Genomic DNA, 5586 nt, shown 5'->3' on the forward strand with positions numbered 1-5586 from the left:
AAAGAAGGGGGCCGTGGCTGATGTTCTAAAGTCCCAACAAGTGAGTGCACCCTACATCATTTATAGGTTAAAGTCTCTTTTGTTCTCCAGTTCTCTCCCCACTTATCTCTCCTTCCTGCCTACGTGACTAGGCCTGGTTTTGCATTAAGTGAGAATCCATGGGCTGGGGAAGGGCCAAGTTGATTCAGGCAGATAAGGGCCCAGGGGACCAGCAGCTCCTTGTTTGCAATTCTTGATAAAGGCAGGTAAATTTGGTAATCAATGGGCTCCGGAGGTCTTTGACATTCCATTCTCCCAGGGCAGTCTCCAACTTCCAGAGGCAGATGTTTTTCATGGCCTTCATTTCCTCGATTTGACCTGAATCACCTATTTCTACACTAACTGCTTGTCCTTAATTCCGGCTTCACTTGGTTACTGACAGTGAAAGTGAAAACATCATTCTGTGGGGTAGAATAGAATGAGCAAGAGAAGCTCAAGTCTCACCAATATGCAAATTTGTCTCACGTGCTTCCCTATACAGATCTGATTGAGCTCACCCCATTTGCTCACATTGGTTATCTAGTAACACATGGTTAGAATAATGTCCAAAATTCTCCCATTGGTTATGGTAAAATGCAAAATTAAAATACTGCCCACTTTGTCCTCATTGGTCATTTTATAATGCCAAAACTGAGGCGGGAATTGCCATGCGATAAGTCCTTAGTGGCAGGAGTTGTTCACAGCAATGGAATTTATGGAAAATAAGGATGAGATGACTCATCTTCCTGGCTTGTTTTCCAGCAGCATTGTACTGGTAACCTGCCTTGCCATCGTGGAGTACCTGAATTCTAACACCTACAAGCTAGGAAGCAATACAAAGTAATTTCCATTGTTACATTTTTCCATTTAAAAATGGAATATTCCTCTTACTGTGAGCTCCCTCCAAACTACCGGTGGTGAATTTACCCCAATGAACACCCCCACTAATGTTTATTCTATTTCACCAAGACCTTTGGCCCAAAGGGGCAAAGAGAAAAAAAGGACAGTGCGGCCCCTGGACCACCATCCGATACTCTGGTACCCTGAGATTGGGTTTTACCCAGACACTGCTGGATTTCACAAAAGCAGAATCCCACCTTGGCTGTCCTGGGTCCAGCAGGCAAGGCCACAGCCCCTCCTCATGATCCCCAGAGTGCCAGCCATTTCCTGGGAGGTGGGGTGTGGATGTGCACTCTGCTGGGGCAGTGTCTGTAGGCAGTGGTGTCTCTAGGGGGCGCTACTGGCATGGGTCCTGGTGGCACAGGGTGGGTGGTGATGGTTCCTTCTGTGAATTTAGCACTGCTTGAGCAGCTGCAGGCTTTCAGCGTTCACGTGGACAGAGCGATTTTGTTCAGCTTCAGGGCGAGAGGTCTGCTGTAGGGCAGCTGAACTTGTGCCAAAGAGCTCTTCCTGGACAGGATCAAGAAGGTGCTGTGCACTCCATGCAACCCTTGCTTTCTGTGACCGTTCGCCTTCAGGTCATGCTGGAGTTGAACTTTGTTACTATCCCCAGACCTTATGGACAAGAAGAACTGAGTGGGGTAGGGCATGCTAAAACTCATGTTTCCAGATGAGCATTGAGCCTGATCAATGAAAGCTAAACCGGAGCTTTTACAGAGGAGGAACTCTGGGAAACATGGTTTATATTGTGTTGCAGCCATTTCTTATTAGGAAACCATGGGAAAGCACAGGGATGATGATTGTAAGCTCATGATTCACAAATGACAGATGCTGAAGACGGGATTCACACCTCCGAACAGCAAGCTTTCCTTTATTTTTCTGCAAAGTCAATGGATCAGGCATGGGAGGGCCCATTTTTTGGGTATGGAGATGGTCTGTGGGTTCCAGAAGGAATCTGGGTTTTATAGTTTTGAAGATTTTGGACGTGCGGATTGCACAGTCAGGGACTTAATTTTGCTGGTTAAATTTTAACTTAGGATGGTAGTTGTAAAAAGGTTAAAATTCATTGTTATCTGGGGAAATAGGAGTTCAAATCATGAGGGAAGAGTACTCAAATCTTGCCCATTGCTTTTCTCTCTCTGAGATCCATTGTTTACCAGAGTTTTGATAATTTTCTGTGCTTCCATTTAGGACTATTTTACACTGGGGGAAGGTCAAAGTCCAGAGCCCTGCATTCAGTATCCGCCCCTTTCCTTCAGAGCCCATTGTTATTAAGAAAAGATTTACTGGGAGGTTAGTGCTTGACTAGTTTCCCCTCCCTTCTACAAGGTGCATGTCTCTTTAATTTTCTTTGGGAGCTGTCTTGTAGGAATATTATTTTCCATCACCCTTTGTTGAGGAAACAACAAGATGGCACTCAGAAAGTAGGAGAAACCTGTTTATTTTATGCCAGCGGTCCCAGAGAAGTTTAGCACTCCAAAACTCTAAGTCCTGATCCACAGTTTCTCACAATAATTATTTGTTATTTGATGTCATCTTAGATCCATCCTATCATTGAAGATTTTTCTTCTTTTTTTAAAAAACATTCCTAATCTATGTGACTGAAGATCTCGTGCGTTGTCTCTAACATGAAGCGTGCTCACAGAAGAGAAAAGAAGAAAGAGCTCCTCTCACAGACATCTATTACAATTCAGGAGGAACTAGTTAGACTCTTAGTGCAGTTATTTATTGGTCAATTCAACTTCCTGGAGAAAGGCTAAAAGAGGGGAGGGGAATTGACCCCTTCTCCAGGTACTAGACTCTGGCCATAAAGTTTTTGTAATTTTATTTTACAACCAGGTCTGGTTTTGCCATCACTCCTTCACTCAAAAAACGTGAAGAAAATATTACCTGCATATTACCGGTAAAAAAAAAAAAAAGAAAGTACTGAGAAATTAAGCAGTTTCCTGATATTCTTGCAATTTGCTTGTACTTATGTTTATGCTTGTTTTTTTGTACCAGTGATTGAACTCAGAGGTGCTTAACAACTAAGCCACATCCCCAGCCCTTTCTTATATTTTACATAGAGACAGGGTCTTGCCGAGTTTCTTAATTCTTCACAAAGTTGCTGAGACTGGCTTTGAACTTTCCATCCTGCCTTTACCTCAAGCTGCTGGGATTACAGACTTGTGTCACCATGACTGGCAGCCTTGCAGTTAATTAGCACAAAATCAAGGGTGAAACTCAGGGCTTATGTTAGTCATGGGCCTTTTCATAGTACAATCCTTATCATTTTTTATGCATAGGAAGCTGATCCAAATCAAGAATAAACCCGTTTGAGAAAGGAGATGGATGTAGGAAGTCAAGTTTTTCACCTAATTTCTGTAGCTAAAGCACCCTGTGAGGTTTGTTTTCAGGTCTTTCAGTGGGTCTTGTCTTTCTTGTTTTCCCCTTTGTCTTATTTTACTGTGATAAAACTTTCTGCTTAAAATGTCTTTTTAGTAAATGTTCAACATTTTTTCTAATTTCCAGAACATAGCAAAGATGAACTTAATGAAACCAATCTATCTGAGATCCATGGAAAATTTCTTCACTGAAGAGAGTATGTATGGTTCTCTTTGGCATTGCCAATTCCCATTGTAAGTGTGATTGCATTATATTTATATTAGAAATAGCATATAGAGGGAGGCTACCCTCTTCATTGTTGTTAATGAAGTAGAGATAATTTCTAGTCATAACAATTTGCTTTAAGGATCATACCAATTGCTATTATTGAAAGATATGTACAATCCCCAGCACTGAAAAAAAAAAAATATGTAGTTCAGTATTTCTCCATGGTTCCATGGTTAAGCACAATCTTTAAACAATTCCAAACTGTTATAGAATAATATTCATATAAAGTAAAATAGAAATTAACACATACAAAAATGAGATGAAAACATCCAAGATACACACAATGCAAATTATATGTTGGTTTGTGTGGCATTCATTGTAAGATGCTGTGCCTGATTCTAAAGGTTGAGTCTGAATATCTGTGCTGAGCCTTCTATGACCCAGGCATAGTCTATAGCAACCACACCTACTGTCAACATGTGTAAGGACATCCCCCCAGAATGTGGAGACCCTCCCATAGGATGTCTGGCCAGATCTTAGCAGGACAGTTGTTCCCCTCAAGTAAACTGCCTGAGTGGTTTTTGATGGTAAATTAATAGCTCTTCCCCAACACTTAAAATTCCAATGAGTTTTTATTTATATTTAGGTTATCTATCAATATTTGCCCTGTGGTGAATTAAAACTGAGAATTTAGAAAACACTGCATTCACATAAAATATTGTGTACATATTATGTGTTAACACACATAAAAGTGGCATTGTTGTAAAGATCTGCAAATCTTGAAATTAGAATACAGCTGCATTCCCCTCTTTCTATATTTTATATTCATCTTTTGTCATGTAACCTTTGGGAAATTCAACTATATACTCTTAGGAGAACCTGAATAAAAAAAGGCAAATAACATTTTGCTATTAAAATAAAATAGCTTTGAACTTGTGGTACCCTAGAAGAAACCCTGGTCTTCCAGTATCTACCTTGACAACACTGCTCTATATTATTACATTTTAACATGCTCTATGGTCCACAGTGACTTGTTTGTATATAAATATCATTTGTTATTTTGAAATATTTGTTTTGTTCTTATGGTTATCTTCCTACTCAAGTCTTAATTTCTTGGCCCCATTTTCTCTAAATTTAAACTTATAATATATGACTTATTGGGCTTTTCCATATACTTTACTGAGGTATAATTGATTTATAAAATCTTGTATGCATTTAGGTTGTGCCCTAAGGAACCTTCAGCACTTCCAGGATAATAAATGTATCCATTTCCCCCAGAAGTTCCTTGCTTCCTCTTTATTACCTTCTTGTTTGCAAGAAATTGCTGCTGTGCCTTTTCTCACTATAAAATTTTAATACATTATATAATCATATATTTTTCATGTTCTTGTCTATCTTCTAGTAGAATTTTGACTTTCACATCTTCTGTGTATTGTTTTCTTCCTTTTCAGTACTGATTATTTTTTGTGTATATTTAATTTGCTTATCCATTCACTTATTCACCTTTGCTGTACATGCAGAATATACATGCAGAACTGTGTTTGAATTACTCTTGGTTGATGCCTAGGAGTGCAATATGTTGACCATGATGAAGGTGTACACTTTAAGAATCTGCCAAGCTCTTTCAAAAGAGATGACCACATTACATTCCCAACAGCGTGTACAGTTACAACTTTTCCATTTTTCATCAGTCCATACTCATGGTCAGTCCTTTCATTTATTGTTAATATCTTTTTTCTTTTACTGGGAATTGAGCTCAGGGTCTTAAGCATGCTAGATAAATGTTGTACCTCTGAGGTACATCCAGTTCTCCTTTTCTTTAGTACTTTGTATTTTACATAAGAAGTCAGCCAAAATTCAGGTCGTGATGATTCTTATCTCTTGTTTTAGAAGGTTTTATGTTTTTAACACTTACATTTAGATCTATGATCATTCACACTTATTTGCTCATAGTGTGTGAGGCAGAGATTGAAATTATCATTTACTTATTTTTTTTTATTTATTTTACATACGGTCACAGAGTTTTTCCTACACCATTTGTGGAAAAGATTCTCCACTGACTTGGAATGTTTGTCA

Source organism: Sciurus carolinensis, unplaced genomic scaffold (genome assembly GCF_902686445.1).
Source record: "Sciurus carolinensis unplaced genomic scaffold, mSciCar1.2, whole genome shotgun sequence".
NCBI lineage: Eukaryota > Metazoa > Chordata > Mammalia > Rodentia > Sciuridae > Sciurus > Sciurus carolinensis.